Source organism: Gordionus sp. m RMFG-2023, chromosome 1 (assembly GCF_954871325.1).
Source record: "Gordionus sp. m RMFG-2023 chromosome 1, tfGorSpeb1-WG-v2, whole genome shotgun sequence".
NCBI lineage: Eukaryota > Metazoa > Nematomorpha > Gordioida > Chordodea > Parachordodidae > Gordionus > Gordionus sp. m RMFG-2023.
Window position 1 is genome coordinate 74,550,027 of NC_088775.1, and position 26,161 is coordinate 74,576,187.

Here is a 26,161-nt window from a genome sequence, read left to right on the forward strand (position 1 = left end):
ATTTCAATTTCCATTTTCATTTCTAAAAATAAAAACATAATACTACCCAGGCGCGTAGGGGAGACCGGGGTACATTGAGTACAGGGGAAAGTTAGGACACTAATTATAATTTGAGCTATTATTTTATAAGACTGGAAATTTGTGTGTCATAGTCTCTAGTCTTACTGGATTACTGATTTTAAATTTTTAAATTTATTTAGACCTCTATTTCACAAGTGTTCCAACTATCACATATGTGTGTCCCAACAACGTACACAGAGTCTGTCATGGTTGGGACAAAAAAAAATTTTTTTTTTATTTCAATTTCCTAAAAAAATATAATCTTCATAAAATATATATTAATTATTTCAAATAGCCTATACTTCTGGGATTCAGAAGATGTTTTAATTATTCAGATTAGTCTATTAATATTAAAATTATTAAGGTATGAACGAAAAGTGTCCCAACCATCCCCGGTCTCCTACGCAGGAATTTGGGTCTAGGGGGAAGGGAGTAATAAATTTTTTTAAGAAATATTATTGTTTTTTAAAAATATCAAGCATAAATTTATTAGAACTAATAACTATTTTTAATACACAATTTTAAAAAAATGTAAATTAAAATAAATTATATGTATTAACCGTCATATAAAAAACTATAAAATAAATGTGAATTAAATTAAACGGATATAACTGGCGGTATGGAAAAACTATAAAATAAATGTGATATAAAATATAAAGTGAATATAACCACTATATAAATAACTTAAATGACCCAAAATAGTAATTTGAATTTTTTGAGCCTTTAAAATTTATAAAGTATAAAAAATTTAAATGTTGGAAATATAAATTAATACACAAAAAGTTTATTAGGAATAATTGTATTTTGTATGTTATTATTTACATGTAAAATCCAATCTTCTTTCAGATTGGGCTAATTTTTCAATTATCTCATCCTTGTTTGTCGTCAAATGCCTATGAATATTCAAAAGATCCAAACCTTCCAATCTACTTTCAGAAGTTGTACTTCTTGGTATGTTTTTCAGAGATCTGGGGGCCGGACCGTATTTTAATTTTTTAATACCCGGGCGGAGCCTGAAAATTTTTTTAAAAAAATATCCGGGCCGGGTTGTATATTTTAAAACCACCTATATTTGAAATCGTTATTACTAGCTATAAAAATCAAAAAGAAATATATTTATTTTAAAAAAATCCGGGCCGGGCCTGAAAATTTTATTTTAAAAAAAGCCGGAGAAAGCCTAAAAAAAATTTTTTAAAAACTAAACAGGGCCGTAAAAAATTCTAAAAAAAAAATTCGGCCCGTGCCCTACAAATGGTACCTCTGCAGGGCTCTGTTATTTCTTAAAAAAGAGAATGTTCTCTCATTAGTTTACTAATAGGAAGAGTTGCTAATATATATAAACCCTTTTAATACATTGGAAATATAATCTAAAATGTGTTTCAAATGCAAAGCATCCATAGCATTGGGACTATATCTACCATAGTTAATTTTATAAACATAGTTATTCAGCTAATAAGGGATCATAAGATACTTTAACATCTTCTTGATAAAACAAATATTTTTTTTTCTATCGCCATCTGAAAAAGGTTGGTAAAGCTTTTGTGGAAGTAATATCTGTAGATTAGTAAGTGCTGCATGATGAATTAAAAACCATTCATTTATTTGGGTTATAAATGTATCTAACAGAGGGGACATTTGTTTTATACTTCTACTGATCCTATATTAATGTTTTAACGATGAGCTTGTCTTGCTGCAAGTCGAGGGAGACAAATAGCTTTTGACTCAACAATAACATATAAAATATGAAATTCTTCTTCAGCATTAGCCCTAATTTCCTTATTCTCATCTTCTTAATCAAGTCAATGTCATAATTAAATAATACTTTCTAATAAGAAAAAAAATTTGGAATAAGCATTGAATCCAATAATTTTCTTGCTTCTGAGGAAATATTTCTTTCAGGCCATTGTGATATTTCAGTAATAGCAAATAATCGGCTCTTATAACTCCATAAAAGCTGTTACTGCTTGATGGCGAAGACTCTATCTCGTTGGACAAGCTTGCAATTTCTTTCTCCCTGTTGGACAAGGAGTTTAAATAATTATTATTTGACTAGGAATTTGAAAATGGTAGATAAATATTTCGTCACTAAAAATTTGAAAATAATAAGTAAATATTACACCGGAAAACTTGAAATCGAAATTAATTGATAAAATAACTTAATAAATGAATGTGATAAATAAATGTAATATAGACAATAATATTTTTGAAAAATATATCTGGCATCTGCATTTTTTGGCTTGGGCGGGGGGGGGGGGGGGGGGGTTTCTACCCCTGCCCCCCCCCGCTGCGTACGCGCCTGATACTAACTACTAAATTAAATTATTTGATGAATAAATGAAACGGAAGATAATAAAAAGTAAGCGATGAATGAGATATTATAAAGTGTTAGGCATTAAATAATCATGTTTTAGATGTACATTAACTAAAAAATAATTCATTGTAATCTTTTATCTTTTTTAATCGGTCTTCGGTCGGACCGGACTATTGGACCGTGTTGCCGGACCGGACCTTCCCGTCGGACCCAATAGTCACATGAGACCGGACCCCTGCAAACACTAGATTTATTATTCATTTATAAAAAAATATTAGTATAAGAAAAATTTAAAATTTAACTACCTTCATCATATAAACTTAAATAAGACTTGGACAGGTTTTAAAATAAAATCCTGAATATGCCACTGGGGTGATACGATATGAAAGTTTGTAAAGTGTAAATCAAACACATAAAAGTACAATGGAAGGAATAAAAAAAATATTTATGATAGCACTTCAATTACTATATCAAAGTTTGAACCATAAAAATGGGTTTACGGCTCGGAATATTTTTCAAAATGAAGGTCTAATTCTGGTCGCTAGGCGTCTTAAATTCCGGTTCTTAGATTTATTATGATAACGAGGACTCCGGTTGTAGCGGTTTATATTTTGGAATATATATATAAACTGCGGGAAGTGCATAAAAATATTATTAACTAAAAATAATGGAATATTATTGACAAAAAAAATAAATTATAAAGTAATAATGTGGTCATCGCTATTTATGGGTTTGTTAGAGTTATTTATTGCATTGCTACTAGACGGGACGATACCAGAGCTCTAATGAAATGTAGAATTGCTATTATATCTTTAAAGAAAAACACAACATTCTATTTCATTTACCTCCTTCCTTATGCAATTTTCAAAATCACAAAAATCGTAATTCAAAAACCATTACTTCATTTACATCTGGCCTGCAAATTACTATTAATTAAACAATTTACATTTCATTTTCATATGCAATCTTCTTATCATTTTTCTCCCCCCCCCCTTTCATTTTAGGCTATTACACAATTAATGTCATTTTATTCTTTACAAAAAAAATCTAATCGAGATCGATTGTGGCTCTATCTGTCAAATATATGATAATTTTTGATTAATCAGCAACTAATATCCAATCTATTATCAACCTGGGCTTATCTTATGTCCCACTCTATAAGATAATTGCAAATATTTAATAAAATAACCCTGTGTTTAGTTTTTAATTTCAACATCTGCTATTTAAATATATACCGATATATTCTAATTCTCAATTTCTAATACAATAAATAAGAACATTTTTAGTATCTTAGATATCAGCAGCATATTAAAACGTGTCCTCTTATTTTCTTTAATGTGCCAGTTATTTCCAGTGAGTTATATGAAAAGTTCATCAACACCTTTTCTAAATTATCATTTACTTACACTTATATAAAACTTATATATATATGTGTTATTTTCATTAATAATCATCTTGATAAAATATTTAGCACAAAAGCCTTATTTAGTTCTTAGAGGTGATTTCTTTCAATCCTCCCCATTATTTTCCCTAATTTAATCGTCCTTTCTACAACATTTTAATCAATTTAAAAATTTTATTGTTAAATTAATACAATACAAACATACCTAATTTATTTCAATCCATTCTATTTCTATTAAAACAAAATTCATACCTATAAAATTTACTCTATTTAACACAAGTATTTACTTCCTTCCTTAAAACTTTAATTTACTCCATCACATCTACACGTTTCTTCCATTTTTTGAATATTTTTTATTATATCTTCGAAAATTGTAATATTTTTATTTATTGGTGCCGAAAAGCTATTAGGAGAGTATTGATCTAAGATTAGTAAATTTTGTCATAAATATTTTCTTCTGAATTTGTCCTGTATCTAATGGTCTGATTACTAGTCTCACTTCGACACCAACCTGTATATGTTTAATTTATTAACTTACAACTCTATTTTAACAAATCGTAAACAAGGGAATTTTCACATCTTCGTGTCTATGAATTTCATAATATGGAATTATTATATAATGAAACTTCATTAAATTAATACATTAACAATCTTCAATTACAATGGTTTTATTTATTGTTTTAAATTCCCTATTTTAATCAAAATCATATAATGTAATGTTCATCTATAAAAATACCAGATTATAATATAATAAATAATTAATATTATTATGCCCATATTAATAAGAATCTAATGTTCAAATAATAATCACTAGAACTAATGAAACACAATACTGTTTCCTATTATAGAGGGCTTGAAAGGAATTTTGTTGGATCCAATGTTAAGTTTTCTTGATTCATTGATATAACCATAGACTAATTTAGTACCCACAAATATAGGTCTTTGTACGGGATCATTCATATAAACATTATACTAAAATCAATTGAAACGATTATGAATAAATTTGTATTGCGCATTCAAAAAATATATGTAACCCGATATTACAAATCATTCCTTATATAAAAAAAAATATATCAGCAAATATTTCGCAGATATAAATGCGAATTAGATTATATTAATGTTTACATATTGATTTTATATAAATTTTAAAATCATTTATTCCCCACATTTTTAGAAAAATCACCATTTTGAATAGGTAAAAAAAACCATTAAATACTATATTTTTGAAGAATTAATCTTTATTCGGGACCTGCCAATTTGGCGGCTCATGGCGGAAATAAATTCGAGGGCCCTAAAAAACCTCTAAATTTATCTAAGATTTGAAAAAACTAAAAAAATTAAAAAGGGATTCGTGAATTACGTAGTATATAAATTAGGTAATAGTTATATAATAAATTAATAAGAATAAATATAACTGAATTAGAGTAATACTAAAAATAATTTATGCAATATTTATACCTTTTTGAATAAGAAATTATTTTTAAATGCATAAGAAAGAAAATTTGGCCGCCAAAAACATCCTAATTATGGTGGGCTAGACTACCCCCCCCCGCCATTCCACCCTCTCGTGATCCTGATTGTTACTACTACTATTAGATAAAGATAGGTAGATTTTATAATTTTTTTCTTAAAAATATTCTCATTTTTAAAACATAGACCTGCAGAGATGAAATTTTAGGCCCAGCCCCGGATTGTATTTTTAATCATTTTAGGTTCTGCCCCCCCCCCACCCTATTAAAATAATTTTGGCCTTATAAACGCTCTAAGATATTATTTTTTTTAACTAAATGATTAATTAATATAATTTCAATTAATTTTTTTTATCTCGGCCCGGATTGTTAATTAAAAAAATTTTTTAAGTTCTACCCAAATTTTAAAAATCATAATATTTTCTGATCTAGATCGAGAAAGGTTTCTAGATCAGGTTCCAGGCCTTCAGATCTATGATTTAAAATAAATCTTTTATCATTTCCAAAAAAATAAAAAATAATAATTAATTTATTTTTTATTTATATGTAAAACGAGAACGAGTAGGAAAAAAATATGCTGATCCACTATATTCTTAGTATCTCAATGAAATACCGGGTTAGTATATAAGGTAAAAACCTATGAATATTTTTCTTAGATTTGGCGGATATGTTTTAAAATAATTTTACCCGTTGATAGAATTATAATATTATGCGAATTAAATACATAATGAACTAACTAGTCTCTGCAAAATGTTTAGATTTTTTATGGGATAAATTTGAAGTAATAAATAACTTCATCATGAGAAATAAAGATTAATGAATTATATCAGTTCACGAAATATTGTATTATATCATAAATTTTTTCAATGATTATCAAATAAATAAAGTAAATCAACATGTTCTGGCGAAATTTAAAAAAAATATATATAAGGTTTTCATGAATTGCGAATTGCAAAATGTTCTCTATATTAAAATATAGCAAAGTTAATTAATATTTCTTCCTTTTGTATTAATATTTCTTCCTTTTGTATTAATATTTCTTCCTTTTGTATTAATATTTTATGCCAGGTATATTTTCTTACATTTTTTTTTAAACCTTAAACATTGATGGATACAAGATCTATTTAACTTATATATATACTAATTGCTATGATTAGGCAACATTTCTAGAGTGTATAAAATGTTGAGATATCTAAAAAAGTCAGAAATTGGTTAATAAAATAATTTTTGAAACTTCTTATAGGAAGAAATAAATTTCAAAAAGCATGTCCGGCTAGATGAAGACTTCGACATTAAGTGTTACAACATTTTTGAATTTAGAAAAGCCAAGTTTGAATTCCCTTTGAGAAATGTTAGAATAGCCGGAACCAGATACTTTATCGGAAGCAGTCATTATTAGATTCAAATTTCCTTTTGCATTGGAAAGTATTAATAATATTCAATTACACAACAACTTTAGGCAATATATAAAAAAATAATAATATGGATTTGGCTAAAGCTATGAGAATCCCAAATATTTTTATATTATAACTTTTAAAACAAAGAGATAAAATATACCATTTTACGTGATTTATAGATTATTGAGGCAAAAGCGAAATTAAATGATTTTAATATTTGTAAGCCTCGACTTTCACCTAGGCAAACAATCATGTGGACTCAATAGGATTACACTAAAATAACTGTTGTTATTCCACTTTTGGATATATTTTTGACTCAAATCAATAAACGATTTGTTATTCACCAAATGGCTTTATACAATTTACATTTATTATTGCCCATAAATCCTTCTGAGTATATATTAAATCGTGATATTGAAAAAATTAAATATTTAACAAAATAATTCAGAGGACATAAAAATACACAAACAAAATATACTATGTTGTTATAAACACAACCAAAAGCAAATCATATTGTATAATATAAAACACGCAAACATGTTAGTTTTTAATAACAATAATCAAAATAAACCAAGCCTAAACGCAATAACCCACCATTAACGTATACAGGAAATAATATAAAATGAAAGTGAGGTTAAATGTTGGAAAGAGCAAGATTTGACGTGAGACGAGAAGGGGGAAAAGTTGTAATACGAAAAGATTAAAATGAATGAAATTGGGAACAAAAGAAACGATAATAATGAAGAATAAGATAAATGGTAATGGAGAAATAATGATTAATTAGTCGAAATATGATGGATAACAAAAGGAATCATAGCATTGGTGTATAACAGGTGCGTACCCAGCGGGGGGGGCAGGGGGACAAATCCTCCCCCCCAAGCCAAAAAATACAGATGCCGGATTATGTTTTTAAAAATATTATTGTTAATGTTAATTTATATTTGTTAATATTTATTCCTATCTCATATATATATTTAATTACATTTATTTATCACATTCATCTACTAAGTTATTTTATCAATTAATTTCCATTTCAAGTTTTCCTTGGCGTAATTTACCCGTTTTTTTCAAATTTTAGTGGCGTATTATTTATCTAAATCTCTAGTCAAATAATAATTATCCCTGAAATTCCTTGTCCAACAGGGAGAAAGAAATTGCAAGCTTGTCCAACGAGATCGAGTCTCCGCCATCAATAAGTAACAGCTTTTATGGAGTTAGAAAAGCCGATTATTAATGTTATTACTGAAATATCCCAATGGCTTGAAAGAAATATTTCCTCAGAAGCAAGAAAATTATTGGATTCAATACTTATTCCAAATATTTTTTCTCATTAGAATGCATTATTTAATTATACAACTATTTTATGTAATACTTTTCAAAAACATGACATTGACTTGAATAATATTTGTTAAATTTTTATCATGAAGATGTTAAAATGTCTTATGATGCCTGCTGAATAACTATGATTAAAAGATTAACTATGGTTGATTCCTTCCCAAAAAATGCTATGGATGCTTTGCATTATTTCAAACACATTTTAGATTATAATCCCAATGTATTAAAATGGTTATATATATTAGCAACTCTAGTAAGCTAATGAGAGAACATTCTCTTTTTTAAGAAGAATAACAGAGCCCTGCAGAAGTACCATTTGCAGGGTACGGACCAGATTTTTTTTTTAAATTTTTTTCGGTCCGGGTTTTTTTTAAAAAATTTTCAGGCCCGGCCCGAATTTTTTTAAAATATATTTATTTTTGATTTTTATAGCAAATAATGGCGATTTCAAATATTTGGTTTTAAAATATACAGCTTAACTTCGGGCCCGATCCTAGTATGTTTAAAAAAATTAAAATACGGTCCGGCTCGGGGGCCGAGCCTGCAAGTCTCTGAAAAACATACCTATGAAATACAACTTCTGAAAGTAGATTGAATGATTTGGATCTTTTGAATATTCATAGCATTTAACGCCAAGCAAAGATAGATAATTGAAAAATTAGCTCAAAACATGCAAAATACAATTATTCCTAACAAACTTTTTGTGTATTAATTTATATTTATAACATTTAATTTTTTTATACTTTATTGTATTTTAAAGGCTCAAAAAATTTAAATTTCATTTTGGGTCATTTAAGTGATTCATATCGTGGTTATATTCAATTTATATTTTATAATTCACATTTATTTTATAGTATATCAATGCCGGTTTATATTATAATTTTTTTGTAATTCACATTAATTTAAAATTGTGTATTTGAAAAGTTATTAGTCCTAATAAATTTATGCTTAGTATTTTTAATTAACAATAATATTTCTTAAAAATTTTATTATCCCCCCCCAGACAAAATTCCTGCGTACGCGCCTGGTGTACGAGCACATCAAATGCTGAGATTGAAAAAAACAACAGGAAATCAAGTTATTACAAAGCTAGGATTTGGGTTTGAGGGAATTCAATGAGCATGGAATGAATGAAATGAATGTAAAAGAAAGGGAAATCGAATCAAAAGAAGGTGATAGACCAAAATAAAGAGGGGAGATGTCATATATGGTAATATTTTAGGTGACGATTAGTAAAAGAGGAAAACAAAGACAGACCTGCGGAAAAGAAAATTGTGAAGACATACATTCATTGATTATTTTTTGAATGATTTTTAATTTTGTTTTTAGTTATTTTGAATACTTGTATTTTTTTTTATTTTGGACTCTATGGTGGTGTTATAATAATAAAGATTTACAAACACAAAAACTTTTATGTTTATTTAATGTTTTTAAAGTTGTAGTAGCCACATTTTTAATAGTTTTTAAAAGGGTGATTAAATTTGGTATTATGTTGGACGATTGAATTAAATTTCATATATACTCTACAGAGCAAAAGTTAGTTTATTATTTATAAAATCAAAAGAAATTCCTAAATGAATATAATTCGTTTATATTGTTTTATTATAATCATAAAATATCTTTCGATTTAAAAAAAATCATAAGTTAAGTTTAAGCTAAGTTTTACTTCATAGAAATCTATGATGTTTATATATAATTCGTCTCCTTCAACCGTGGCGCATATTTCGAAGATTTCTAAACCTGCAGTAAAAAAAAGGAGCTCCATAAAATATAAAAATAATTATAAATTTTATAGTTTTTTTCGGGATTTAGTTGTAAAATTAAGCTTTATAGCAAAAAATGATGTAATAAATGAATGAGTCTAGTTTTGAAGATTTTTATTAATTAAAAATCTATCAGGTTATTTATATTTTTTTCCAAAAAAAACATTATTTTAACAGGAAATTGGGATGAACATTTTCTACCCATGCTTATAATTTTATTTCTGTGTTTAATAAATATCAATTGAATTTTTTCTAAACTATTTAAATAATAATAAAAAATTTACCTTTCTTGTAATCGTCTTATAACAAATATGTAAATTAATGTTACAAAAATAAAATATATGCCAATCATGTATACCTGAATAAAAAGTTAGCAAATCAAGATAAAAATTTTTAACGAGAATTGGCGATGCGAATTAATTTATTATACTAACCAATTCTATTTAAATTCGAGAGCCCTGTCAGCCGGAAATAGAATGATGTCCTATATGACTTCTTTGTTGGAGACCCAGACCGGATATTTAAAGTGATAATCCTATACCTTCAATACTTATGGATTGGGTGGAAAATGTGAAAACAAGTCTTAAATAGTTTCATTTTATGATTAAATTCCCTCTTATACATTAAAAAAAAAATTTCGAATAAAGTTAAATTTTAAATTTATACATACCTTTAAGCAGAGTAACAATGACGAATACTACGATTAATATAATATTATTATATTAGAATAGAATAGAATAGAAATTGTTAATAATGGGTAAGTATATTCAAAATCGAATATGAATCTTATAGTGCATTATTTCGTATTCAATTTGTTTAAATCAATAAATTACTATTCGTATTTGTAAGAATAATAAAATTTACTATTTTTATTTAATTCAAATTATTCGAATAATTCTTTTTTTTTAAAGATACCATATAATATTTAATATGAAAATTTATTGACAGAATTTTTTTTATAGCACATCTAATTTTAAACAAAAAAAATTATAACTATCTGATGATATAGAACATTCGATCAAGTTATAAACAAAATTAAAATGTATATTAATTTAATTTATAATGCTAAGCCAATTTTTAAGGCAAAGAGTTTTTCTTATTGATTCACTTTTATAACCCTGCATTCACAGTTAGCGCGAATTCGCTGTTAAGTGTAAAAAAATATACAATCATGTTTGTATTCCGTCGCGAATTCGTGCTAACTGTGAATGCAGTGCCCTCATTTTTTTGTATTCTCCATTGCGAATTTGCGCTAACTGTGAACTCAGAGTAAGGCATGTGATTTTTTGACGGCAAAAAAGTTCCAACCACGAAAAAACTTTCAAAAACAGTTAATATATACCTTGTTAAATACATTATGTCAAAGTGATAGGTTGTCAATAAAAACGACAAATTATTAAATTTTATAAAAAAAATTAATAATTATTCAGAATAATTTCAATAAAAGATCAAATTATTCGAATAAAAAAATTGTTCAAATAATTTGTCGAATAAAATAATTATTTAAATAATTCGCTGAATACTTGAACTATTCGTTTTATTAGAATTAAATAATTCTTTATTTGTAATCGAACAAAACAAATAATTTACCATATGTCATTACTATTCGATTCGTTTTTGAATATGAATAGACCTAAATAACTAGTTTATTACTTTGAATTGCATAAAATTATCATTAAATTAGAGTTAGAAAAAATCTTCAAAAATATTTAAACATAAATCTTTGAAGATTTTTTTGAAAAAGAAATTTTATAAATTGCTTAAAAATGCAAATTTTTCTTAATGGTCTTTATAATATTCATGCATAAAAAATCTCAGATGAAATCTAAAATTTAAAAAAAAATTCTTCAAATATTTTTTAATGATTTTTTTAAAAAATTCTGTTTAAATAAATCACACAACTTAGGAGCCAGGATTGTCCTAAGAGGAAAATATTTGGGAGAAGGGGACTCGCTCTTTGCACATCTTTAGCTGGGCTTTGGTTTCGCAGGTTATATATTTTTTAAATATAATATTAGTTTTGCAGTATATATCGCTCTGTCTCAATAAAAAAAAACGTCCAGCTACAATTTTTGATGAAATAATTTTTCAAATTTAAGACACATAAAGAGTGATTTTTTTTAAATGAGCTTTTCGGATATTATGGTACAATTCTTTATATATACAACAAACTCAGTTATTTTATTTTAGCACAATATGAGAATTGTCACGAAATTAAAAAGTGATTCAATAAAAAAAAACGATAACCACAAAAAATTATACATAATAAGTTTTATAAGGTTAAAACAAACACGTAGGCAGCGGGGGAATAGGGGAGAGGGGAGAAGTCCCCCCTTTCGAGGCAAAATTTTTGGAAAAATATCGCTTTGCTGTTGTGCAGATTTACCGAATTACTTCTCTCCGAATATATTGAATTCTTAATATAATTTCTTTACTTCCAAAACAAAATATAAACAAAAAGATTTTCGGGTCCTTTATTTTTCTTTTTAAAATACAAAAAAAATATTAATTATTTTACAAAGTTTCTTTTTCAAAATATATATAAAAACTGACTCACGATGCGTCTCACAACCCTCAAAACAAATCAATGCGCTAAGGTTAACAAATCGGATTATTGAGAGTGATAAAAATACATATAATAAATTTACAAAAAAAAATGATTTAAAAAAACGCCAATTATGACAATCGCGCCAGGAGAAGGGGATGAGAGAGGGGAAGATAGCAAGAATTTTTAAATATTAGTAAAAAATTGCATTTAATTTTAATATTAATTTCTTGTATATTAATATTTTATCTCATGAAGTTTATTTTCTTACATCACTGATGGATATAAGAAAATTTTATCAACCAAAATAAATTCTATAATTTATCTCTACTAATAACTATGATTAAAAAATTTATAGAGTGTATGAAATGTTCAGAAATCCAAATAGACAGAATTTGCTGAATATAATTATTTCTGAGACTTCTTGTGCTACAAGAATAAAGAACTACAAAAAGCCTACACGACAATATGGAGCTTTTGACATCAAGCTGTTGCAGAACTTTTTTGATCTAGAAGAGTCTATTTTGTATGCCCTTGGAGAAATATCAGAATCACCTGAAACACTTATTTCATCTGAAGCTGATACATTATTTAATTTAATATGACTGCCAATTTTTTCATTGGAATGTATTAATAATAAATAATTTAATACACAACAATTTTTCAATATTTTTCAAAAAAATGGATTTGGCTGAAGTCATGAGATCATGAATATTATTATATCACAACTTAGAAGAAGCACGTTTTTTTTAAAATAAATTGGAAACCAATTTCGAAAAAATATTTCAGCCAAGATATAATATCGACCAAGACAAAATTAGCCGTTTAAATATTAGTGCAGCCCTTTGACTAGCAATTACCGGTGATTCAGTGACCACAAATTACTAGGAAACTCAATTCAAATAACTAATCAATATAAGTATAAGATCGTTGACGGCGTAAATTTTTATATATTTTCCTTGAAAACTTTTATTTTTTCCCAATTTATATAAATTTATAATGTGTATGATAATGTATACCGTCTGTCATCGTGTAGTAATTTCCTAAACAACGGCCAAATTTTATTAAAATAATTCCAGCCTGACATATATCATATCTTGGTACACAAAACTACCTATATTAACTTCAGACCTCCCCTGGATTCGAAATTCGAACCCAGAAATTTATAACGTTTTCTCAATCAACGTTTATAGCAAATAAAGCATCAGCAACTTTTTTTGTGTGTAAGGATTTCTAACGTTATCTAATATTTTAATAAAAACATATTAAAAAATCAAACATTCACGCTAAAAACATGACCCTTTTTGAATAATATTATTTTGAGTTTAGAACCACAAAAAAAAATGTTTTGTTGAAAACTATTTATCATTTGACAAAGTATTAATAAATTATAAAAATTGTTGTTTGTTTTATACAGCTAGTGAATGAGTAGTGTAGAAATTATAGTGAAGCGAGGGGTTACTGGTTTAATCCGATGTGGATAATTTTTTATAGCCTTTTTTTCAACGATTTTAAGATAGGTATTTCTGTACTACGAGGTATGATATGTAGCAGATCGGAAGCGAGTGCATGATTTGAGGTAGAATAGGACCCTTAAAATAGTTTTAAAAATTTGTCGTTGTTCAGCACGACCAAAACTGTAAATATCACTATTTTTATCTTATGGATATATTATTGTTATGATGAAGAAATTATTTAAGAAATGATAATTCTAAAACTCAAATTGGTAAGCATAATAAAACTTATATTTACAAATTTAACTTTTATATTTTAAGAATAAAAGCAATAAAATAAGAATAAGCAATAACCTCCATCAAAATAGTTATCCCAAATTCAGACAAATCACAATTTTTTGATTAGAACTAACAATTGAGAATACCGAAGAAAATAAACATGATAATTATAAATTCTTTTTTCTCAGTCAGAGTAAAAATAGGTGAAACCTGCTGATAAGTTTCTGATGCTATTTTAAGAGACATCTTTTAAATAATTATCTGAAAATCTGCCTTTGTACAATGCTTTCCTAACCCTCTTCAAAATTCCCGATATATTCACAATCTGGTTGTTGAAGACATTTCTAATTCCTATATTTCTACTTTCCAATAATCATAATTTTTATGAATTGCATGCGTTTTGGTCCTTTTGAACTAATATTCTTCCATGGAAAATATTTATTTTTTTTATTTTAGCTTTCACCTTTTCTGGTGGTAAGCTCCTTCAGCATCTCTCTCCACTATATGTTATTCATACAATCTCTTTTATCTAATTTATACTTCTTTATATAGGCTCTAACTTTATGGCCCCATTGAAGTTTTGGCCTTCCTCTTTTACGTTTGTCCATCACTTCCAAACTCTCAACCTTATTTCCTATGTAATTCATAGGCCTTCTCATTGTGTGTCCATACAACCTAAGTCTGTTTACCATTAACTTAGTCTTAATGGGCATTACCTTTAAACTACTTAGTATTCTTGTACTGCGCACTTTATCCTTTCTTGTTGCCCCAGCAATCCTCAACATTCTCATCTCCATAGTTTGTAGACTTCTCTCGTCTGATTCCTTGGTTGGCCATGTTTCCGAACTATATAGAATAGTTGGTTGTAGTATGAAACTGTAAATTTTACCCTTTAATTTGTGTGGGATTTTTTTCAAATGGCACTCCAGACAAAGATCTTCACTTTAACCACCCTTGATTAATTTTACTATCTCTTTTTCTATTGTGCCGTTTGTTTGTATAGTGTCAAATATTTTCAGCTTTAAATTGCCAATATCTGCCATTCATTTATATCAATACTCTCTGTTTCATCTCCTCCTATCACCATATATTCCGTCTTTTCTCTATTTACCTTTAGTCCGTGATTTTCTAGGATATTTATCTAACTCACTAATCTTTCTTTCATTTCATCCTTGGATTCGGCAAGTATCACAATATCATCTGCAAATATCATATTCCACGGGACTGTTTGAGGTATAGACTGTGCTAATACATCTATTACTGTAATGAATAGAAGTGGGTGAGCTGAGAGCCGATCCTTGATGAACTCCTTCGGCTATTGTGAAGCCTGCTGAAGTACCTGTTGTGCTATGGACCATTGTTGTATGGCACATATACATATCCTGTATTATTATTATATATTTTTCGGGAACCTTTTATGGCGTAGCGCCCACCAGATAAGTTTTCTTGGGATTCTATTGAAGGCCTTTTTTAGATCGAGAAAGACCATGTTTTTTGTTCTTTTCCCAGTATTTTTCACTCATTTGCCTAATTGCGTGGATAGTATCAGTTGTTGATCTTCCAGGCATAAAGCCAAACTGAGTCTCTCCTATAATATTTTTTTCTATTATTTTTTCGTATAGTTTTAGACAAAGTGACATTAGTTTTATGCCCCTGTAATTTTGACAATTGTGTATGTCCCCTTTATTTTTGAAGATAGGAACTAGATAGCTCTGCCTCCATTTTTGGGGAACCTCTTCATTCCCAAGTATTTTATTGTATAGATTTGTGAGGAAATGTATTCCATCATCTCCTAGTAAGGCTTTCTATTGGAATATCATCTGGACCCCTAACTTTGTTGTTTTTCATATGCTTGAGGCATATGATTATCTCTTGTTCTGTTATTGATGGTATAAGGTTTTGACATGGGGAGTGTTCATCTAAATGTAGTATGTGGGGATTAAAGTTGAGAAGCTCCTGAAAATATTCTTTCCATCTATTCATTATTTCTTTTTCCTTTATTATCAATTTCCCATCTTTATTATTGATTACTTTCAGAGCTCCGTTTATATCCCTAGAATTCTTTTCTCGCTGTTTGGCTAATCTGTAGGAAAATATTATTTTTGAATAAGCCACTAAAGAGGATATTTCTTATTCGTTTTAAAATATGACAATGCCATTAATAAAACAATTCTCCTATACCCATTCTAATGATGTAACTCCAGATCATTATACTTTTGAGAATTTCGGAAATATTTAACTTCATTTTTCCTACAGAGATTATTACTCGAATAGTCTTTAGTTCACTACATATGTTGCTTAATCAAATCTCAAAAGTTTAATCACAATGTTTAATTGTCTAATTAAGTTTTTTCTTCATTTTTTTAAGGTTATTTTTTTTGAGAACACATCTAATTTAAGCATCATTAGGACCCAGATTGGTCGTATGCAAAATAACAATGAAAATTAAATTATATGAAATAAAATAAAATGTTATCTCTATTTGTTTATTTGGTACAATATGTTTATTTGCATGGTTTTGATAATGTTTGGATTTATGAATATTATGAATAGTACTTTTTGAAATGCTAAATCTTTTAGAAAATTGTCTTTGAGTATGATGATTTCGAAATTCAATAGTGTAAATTTTTTTAATTAAAACTGGTTATATTGTTTTCTTTATTAATTATGCTATTTAACAAAATAGTTATAAAAAAATGATAAAATTTTATAATATAAATACATGAATTCAATAAAAAATAACAAATGCCCATTTTAAAAAGATGCGAATGGACAAAAATAATTGCCCAATTTATCACTAATAGAAGTTAAGAGAAATTTGATTGGAACTCAAAATTTTGGTCAAATGTTGGCTAAATGCCAAAATTAGATAGGTTTTGATTGTATATTTGAAATAATAAACGAATGCTTTTATTTCATCATAAAAATAAATGACTCAGTTTATGAATTCTTCTATTACAATTAAATTTTGAGATATGTCCCGGATAGCCAAATTACAATAATTTAAAATATCTCGTCTTTTAGGCCCATTTCTTAAACTTTTATTTTAACAAGAACCCGATCATATATTTAGAGTTTTTCTCAATTTTTCTAATAATCTCTCCTATTATATACCAAGATTCAAATTATGAAATCTAATATCCTATGAATCAAAATGGTGTAAATAAATATTCAACTTTTTCAATATCAAGATACAATATATTTTCAAAAGGATCGAGAAGAAATAATATTGTCAAATTAGATAGAGCCATTAGATGATAAATTCTTGAATCAAATAATGTATTTAAAAGGAAGATGAAGAATTTTAGACTAATTTTTAATCGAGTCAACACTAATATTGGTAAAGGTCGAGGCTTACTATCAAAATCATATAGATTTCATAGCCTCAATAATTAATATATATGGGTGACGAGAAAAATAATGTCGCGTTTATAAATCTTATAACATGATTTTAATGAGATTTCCAATTTTATTAAAAAGTTCATATCATTTTTTAGAATTTGATTATGCCGTATTTTAGAAATTTGAGATCAAAAATGATAAAATTTGATAAGAAAAAACTCAAACCTCGAAATTTTTTTTTAAAAAAGGGCTAGATGATGAGACGCTCGCCTTTTTTAAAATTTATTATATTTTATTTCCAAATTACATAAATATAATTAACGAAGTATATCTTATCTCTTATCTTGGATTAGTCCTTATTTCTTGTGCACCAGTTAATTATCTCATCTTTGACTGATCGAATACCAAATTGATTTTTTATTGCAAAATTAAGGACCACACTTCCCTTTTATTTCAAGTCCGTCTAAAGATCCAGAAAGTCGTGGCTTATTTTTATAAACAAAAGTCTTTAATGTTTCCACACATATTGATTTAGAGGATTTCAATTAGAAGGAAGAGGGGAGGGGGGAGGTATTGGATATATTTTATAAATCTTAAATATTAAAACGCTATGCAAAGTGCAAAGGAGCGTTGTCTTACATAAAAGGTCATATTTAATTGGCAAATAAGGCTTTGGCAGTATGGTAAATATTATTTCAGGCGATTATATAAACATCAGAACTTTATCTTTATCATTGCGGATTGAAAAAAGGTCTTTTTTTCTTTGGTAGCCATCTATTTCTGAGGAACAGGGATCTTTCGTGATAAAGCCGAAAAGGGGAGATATTATTTTAATGACATAGAATAAATTGGGTTTCTAAAATAGACAAAGAGAAATTGGTATAACCATGAAACACCATCAATCTAACACCCAATTCACTATTTTTGACATAAATTTTTACATGGGGTCATCTTTTTTTAGGCGCAATGGTTAAATTGAACGTATGTATCTAAGTGTTTACAGGGTTTTCCATCCAAAAAAGGGGATAAGTAATCAGAAAAGTGTCAATCATAAAAGGAAAAGATCCGATCAATAAAGAAAAAGTGTTAACAAAAAAGGAAAAGGTTCAATCAAAAAAGGAAAAGAGTGTCGATAAAAGGAAAAATTCCCAAAAGGAAAGGAAAAGTAAAATTCTCCTTCAAAAAAAGAAAATCGTTATTTATAAAAAAATTTTCTTGTCAATTTTTTAAAATTTTTATTCTTTATTTTTCTTATCTTTTCTCAATTTATTTTATTTTTGAAAATTCATTTTTGTCTTTTTAAAAATATTTTATAAATCTTCTCTCTTATTTCTATACTCCATTTTTATGTCATTTTTCAACAATTCTTTCCTCTTTTTTCATCCTACATAACAATTTATTGTTTTATGATTTTTTTCCTTATATTTTATCTTTTAAACTATCTTTTGCAATCAAATTTTTTTTATTATCACTCTAAGTGGGCTGGTCAAAGTCTTTGGGGGGGGGGGGGGGTCATGAATATTTTTTTACTTTATCACAACCCCCCCCCCTCCATTCGCCTCTCTCCTACCCATATACCAAGAATGAATACTGTAGAAGTTTGTAGAATTTAGGATTGGGAGATTCGAACTATTGTAAAATTTTAGTATTTTAAGTAGACTGAATGCGTCATAGAACATAATGTCTCGGCCCACAAATATAGTGGTTGAGAGAATTTAGATAATAAAATAAATAGTATAAATAAATTAATTACGAATATTTTATTAATTAATATCAATACTAATTACATAATTATAACTATAATAAGAAATTAAAATAATATAAAAAAAATTAAAATTAAAAATTAAAAAAAATTAAGTTCGTAAATCATAATTATTAAAAGATCCCTTAGTATGGTAAAAATTGGCCCTTTTATACTCTTTTCAATCTTCCTTATCACTAATATTCGTAACTATTCAAATTAATATTTTTATCGCGCGTTATAATAATAAATCCAAAAGAATTCTTTATGCAAATTAAAGTACAAAGTTCACGAATATAACTTTATCACGCGTTATCATACTAAATCCAAAAGAATTCTTTATGCAAATTAAAGTACAAAGTACACGAATATAACAAATGAGTCAAAAGATATTTAAATTATCTTTTATTTGATACCCATCGATATTTTGTTTTAATAAAAATATTCCTGACCCACCAGACCTAAACTTGCCAATTAAGGGGGAGAGATTTATTTCCAGTTAAATAGATCTTTCGATTAGCTATCGATTAATATTCTTTAAAAAATTGAATTCTTAAAGGGATCCCTTTAATTCCCATGATGATCCCAGATAGTTCCGATCACTTTAAAAATTACGACATATATACATAGTAATTGTAATGAAATAACTTGATATTCAAAAAATATTAATAAAAAGATTTAATTGCAAAAGAGAAATAAAAATTAATTGAAGTTAAAAAGATAAAAATATATGGAGTAAAAAATCATAAAAAGTCTAAAAATTGTTATGTAGGATGGAAAAAAAGAGGAAAGAATTGTTAAAAAATGACATAAAAAATGGAGTAGAGAAGTGAAGAAAAATTACAGGAAAAATTTATAAATTTTTTTTAAAAAGACAGAAAAGAATTATCAAAAATGTGATGAAAAATAAATTGAGAAAAGATAAGAAAAATAAAGATTAAGAATGACTTTAAAAAATAGCAAAAGGTTAGAAATAAAATAAGAAGGAAATAACGATTTTTCTTTTATGAATAGGAATTTTCCTTTTTTGATTGACACTATTCTTTTCCTTTTGGGAATTTTCCTTTTTTGGTTGGACCTTTTCATTTTTCATTTGATACTTTTCCTTTTTTGATTAAACCTCCTTTTTTGTTTGACTCCTTTCCTTTTTTGATTAACACTTTTCCCTTTTTGATTGACCCTTTTCCCTTTTTGATTGACCCTTTTCCTTTTTTGATTGGACTTTTTCCCTTTATGATTTACACTTTTCCATTTCTGATTGGTACTTTTCGAAACCCTGTATATGATTTTAACTAGGAATTGAATACGTTGAGCACTTATAAATATGCAATACCTATCTAGACAAAATTTGGTTGGTAAGTATATACCCGGTTCATTACTTTATCAAAAATTTTCTTTAACATATGGAATATTCGATAGTCTTGGTGGATATAGGTTAATCGCTTCTTTTTTTGGAATATGGATAATAAAAAGTTGCTTTGGAACTCGTCTGACTCTCACCAATATTCCACCTTTTCCTATAATTCACAAATTAATCCTTCTGCATTCCAATTTTTATTTTGGTGACATAATTTTATCAATAAAAGATCTTCTATTGATAACATCTTCTGTTTACAATATTATTTTTTATCTTTAGGCTCTTAATAAAAGACGTTTTTAAAAATCGGCTTAAATCGCTATAGTTGGCAATATTTATTTTTAAGGAAAAATATATTAATTTTTATAATTTGTACCTACCTTTACCAGGAGTATCTACAAAAATAAAATTATAAAAGTTTTAAAAAAATTATCTAAATTTCAAGAGTTTTACCTTCATTACACGTTACTAAATAATTTTGAAATTATGAATAAAAAATAAAAAAATAATCAATTATTTCGTTTTTGTAACAATTTTTAAAAGGATTGTTTACAAATCAACTTTTTTCTACAATAGCAATGATATATCTTTGATAAATCAATATCACTCTCCAGTGCCTCGTTATGAAGGTTATGCTTTGTATTTTAAACCAAAAAATTAACAAACATATAAAGAACGAGAGAGTTGGAAGATTGATATCTAGCAAACATAATTTACAAAGACTATGCTAATAGGTCATAATGCATATCAAGCAGGGGTTCAGCCAATTCAGAAGTTTTTAGAAAATTTAAAAAAAATGCCAAAATCATCTGCAGCTAAGATTTTTGTTAATATGAAAAACTTGATTGATTCCAGTATATAGATCAAATACTCTGTGAATTTCAGACAACGCCATAAAATTTTCCCTATTCTTTTTATTATATAAGAAAAATCCAATTTAAAAATTAGTATAAATTAAGGGTAGTTCAAAATTTAATAGTAATTTTTTATATTTACAGGGTATGTACTTTATCTATGTTGGAACTCGATTCCGAGATCATGTGTTTCAGTATTTAAAAAACGCTTTTAATGATTTAAGTTCTAACTATTTGTTTAACAATGGGTTCAAAACCCAAGATTATCGATTAAAATGTGTAGAGACACAATGAATGCTTCAAAAAACAAAATATCAGTTCTTAATGTCTAAATTGGGAAAAAAATTGGCGGTCTTTGTTATGAATAGCGTTAATATTTGTATAATATATCAAGCAACAACATAATACTGTTTTTTGCCGATTGACGCCTGAATTTAAAAATAAACACTTCAAATTGATTTTTTTTGACTCATTTTAAAGACATTTTTTAACTTATATTTGATCGCCTAAAGTATTCTATATTTTTGCAAAACATTTTATAGCATAATTGTAACAAACGAAACCTGTCATTAATTATATAAATTGTACTCACTTGCATCCGTGAATTCATGACCCAACAACACCAGGAGAAAAACTAATTGAACTTTAAATATCATGGTTGGGTTCATAGAAATTTAATCTTCCTAACAAAAAAGTTATAAATTTTAATTATAAGTATATATATTTTTTTTTTAATTTAGTATACCTATTACACGTGTATAATTTTTATTTGTTCCCTTCGTTAACGATATCAAATCAATATTACATGAACGCACAATATATTTTAGTTATTATATTGACAAATAAGCATTTTTAATATAATAAAAATATAAATAAAATTATTTTAAAAAATTAAATCATATTTTTATTCTATTACCCTGGCCAAACCTCCCACCACCCATTAGCCTAGGGCTCATTTATTACATCAACAACAAAAAAAGGTTTTACTGTATAAACGTGTATAATTTCTATTTATTCTCTTTCATATACGATATCACATGAACACAATATATCAACGAGCAAGTAATTAATATGTTTAAAAAAAATGAATACAATTTTTTTAGCATCAGCAAAATTTTCGTATTAGTAAAAAAACAAAATAAATTTTTTAAATAATCTAAAATAAAAGAGTTTAAATATCCATTTTATTTTCATGAACACGTATGTTAAAATGACGTAATTATCAATTACTATTATAATATAACCATTCATATTTTTATATATTAAATGGTAAGAAAATTATAAACTGATAGACAAATGAAGTCATACGCCCTCCCCTAACTTGACTTGGTCTAACCCTAAATTTTGGCCTTGCCCAAGATCCGAAAAATATGTTATTTTGTCTCTTCATTTTTCATCTGATTCAATATCACAAGTTATAAAATTTAAAAAACAAGAAAAGAAGAAAAAAAATGGGAGACAGACAGGAAATATCTCGTATTAATTTTCTTTTCATAGTAAAATAAAATAGATAAATAACAGATTATCAAGGTTATTGCTGGCATAACATAAAATAAAGAATAAAATTAATATTTATGGGGTTAGATTTTCCCAGTTCTATTCATAAAAAGGCGTGCCGTTGGTTGAGACTAGGCCTAAAAAAATTTTCCATTAGGCTTCGGAAGGATGTGTCAAATTTTTTTGCAACATTAGAAAATTAAGCATAAATAATAAATTTATGATATGCTAAATAAATTAGAAAGGGGTAATGTCTAAAATCATCTGCATTTAAATTAATGGAATTTTAAAGCCATTCGAAAATGATTAAATATATTCGTATTTGAAATTCGTTAGTTATATTTGATTTGATTCAAAATCGACGGTAGTAACGAATATCCCTACTAATCAGTTAAGATGATAAAAATTGCATGATTGTCTAATCAATATTTTTTCAATCAAGCCCTCCTATATCTCTTGAGTGGTTATTTCCTGTTGATAGCGCCAATATTATCATCAAATATAATTTCAGTCAGTGACAATCAGATGACCACCGCTACATTTTCAGTAAGTGGGCCTCTAGGGCAAGATTATAAATATTATTAGGGCAGGCAATCCACGTATATTGCTTGTTTTTTTTACTACCATTTTTATTATTACAGTTTGTACATTACAATTATATCTTTGATTTATTTCACGGCCATCCTTTTCATTATTTAGTTTTTTATAATATATTATAATCATAGTTTGGAATTAGCACTAGAACATATAACTCTAGGGGGATAGGTTTATAAACCAAAATCTGAAACCTTCTTTTATAAATTTTATAATAACCATATTCGGAACAACCGAATCAAAACCTATTTTAAAATTTTCAGGTACCGGTTCTGGAATCGGTTCTAATAAAAGTGTAAGTAATTTATAAATATTGTTTAAAATGTTATGGTCTATTTTATAAAGTTTATTTATTGCTTAAATATTTCTTGATTGCTTAATAGAACTTGGTAACGGAATCAAAATCAGGAATAAAATCTTTAGCTAGAATCGGAACTAATTTTTTTAAAACATTCGAAATCGGAATCCTTTTTAATAGAAGTTCCAAACTCTGAATATAATATAGAACGCATTATTTTATAAAAATAATTAGAATTTTATAAAAATAATTAGAATTTTATAAAAATAATTAGAATTTTATAAAAATAATTAGAATTTTATAAAAATAATTAGAATCTAAGGATGAAATGAAAGAAAGACTAGTGAGTTGGATAAATATCCTAGAAAAGCACGGACTAAAAGTAAATAGAGAAAAGACGGAGTATATGGTGATAGGAGGAGATGAAACAGAGAGTATTGATATAAATGAATGGCAGATATCGGCAATTGAAAGCTGCAAATATTTGGGTTCCACTATACAAACAAACGGCACAATAGAAAAAGAGATAAAGAGTAAGATTAATCAAGGGTGGCTAAAGTGGAGATTTTTATCAGGAGTGCTATTTGATAAAAGAATCCCACACAAATTAAAGGGAAAAATTTACAGTTCCATAACAACCAACTATTCTATATAGTTCGGAAACATGGCCAACCAAAGAATCAGACGAGAGAAGTCTACAAACCATGGAGATGAGAATGCTGAGGATGATTGCTGGGACAAGAAAGGATAAAGTGCGCAGTACAAGAATACTAAGTAGTTTAAAGGTAGTGCCCATTAAGACTACGTTAATGGTAAACAGACTTAGGTGGTATGGGCACACAATGAGAAGGCCTATGAACTACATAGGAAATAAAGTTAAGAGTTTGGAAGTGATGGGCAAACGTAAAAGAGGAAGGCCAAAACTTCAATGTGGCCATAAAGTTAGAACCAATATAAAGAAGTATTAAAAAGTTTATTGAAATTTAGATTAAAAAAAAATTTTGATGATATATTCAAAAATAGTTTGCTATATATATTGACAATGTAATTTATATAAATTGATCTTTTTTAAAAAAATTAAAAATAAAAAATTGAACATTAGTTTAAGTAAATTGATTTATAAAATATAAAATTTTAATATTAGTTTATAAACAATTTGATTTAAAATATAAAAGTTGTTTTTTTAACAAAAAGAAAGAAACTGATTTATAAAATATTAGTTTACAAACAAATTGATTTAAAATATAAAAGTTGTTTTTAACAAAAAGAAATTTTAAGTTACGCCATAAATGGCTTAAGGATAAAAAAAAAATAATTTTTTAAAGTTAATATTATTTAACAAGTATAAATTAGATAAAAGAGATTGTATTAATAACATAAAGTGGAGAGAGATGTTGAAGGAGCTTACCACCAGAAAAGGTGAAAGCTAAAGAGAAAGAAAAAATTAGAATTTTATTCCTATTCTATCCGAATATACATCATATTTACAAATACTTAATGCATTTTGTCACGCAAGGCATTATTTTAAATTTATAAAGTGTCATTCAAAACATTTTAAATGATTCTCGTGAAATTTGAGATAATTATTTAAAATAATTTTATGAAGTAAAATTCTATATACTAATTATATTTTTAAAAAGATTTTGTTCTATATTTGTATTAGTTCATTCCGATTAAAATCATATTAATTCATTCGAGATTTTTAGTTGGATTTTTTAAATTAATCATAGCAGTGAAGCAGCGGACAAGTATAAGTTATTTAATTTAATTTATCTTATATTTAAAATATCATTCAGGTAATTATAATTTTCGTAAAACAAAATAAAAATATTTTCCTGCATCAAAATCAAGATATATAATATATAAAAAGGTAAAATATGAATAAAAAATATAAATTTGTTAACATTTTTAAAGATAAAATAAATGTGAACAATAAAATATAATATATTAAGGTAAAATAATTCTAAGTTAAAAATAATTAAATAATGAAACAAAATAAAAACTTGAATATAATATATTAAGGTAAAATAATTCTAAGTTAAAAATAATTAAATAATGAAACAAAATAAAAACTTGAATATAATTTATAACTAAATATAGTTAAAGGAAATGCAAAATTATAATGCAAAGTAAGATATTTTTTTATAAGAAAATATATATTAAAATATTACGCTATGTTTTAAAGGATGAATCAAAAATTTAAATAAGAATAATTTAAAATAAAAAGGAATCGTAGGAATATCTAATATTATATTACATATATATTTTTTGAACCATAAAAATCTAATAATTTTTTTAAACTTTAAAAAATAAAACAAAGCAAAAATTAAAGAAAATAAGTGGAATTTCTATATTTTATAATAAAACGAGAAAAGAAAAAAACAAATTAACTGAAATATATACCAACATAAAAAATTTGTGCAAATTTTTTTTAGATAAACTAAAGTGAATTATTATTTCAAA

At 26.5% G+C, this 26,161-nt stretch overlaps 1 long non-coding RNA gene across 1 annotated transcript; it reads right to left on the reverse strand.

Annotated features, from left to right (window-relative positions):
• Positions 1-4,567: 4,567 nt before the first annotated feature.
• Positions 4,568-22,004, reverse strand: LOC135922714 (uncharacterized). Its single transcript, XR_010571009.1, has 3 exons — positions 21,902-22,004; positions 9,641-9,714; positions 4,568-4,745 (listed from the first exon to the last, which is right to left on the reverse strand). It is a non-coding gene; the product is annotated as an uncharacterized LOC135922714 (long non-coding RNA).
• Between the last annotated feature and the right edge of the window lie 4,157 nt (positions 22,005-26,161).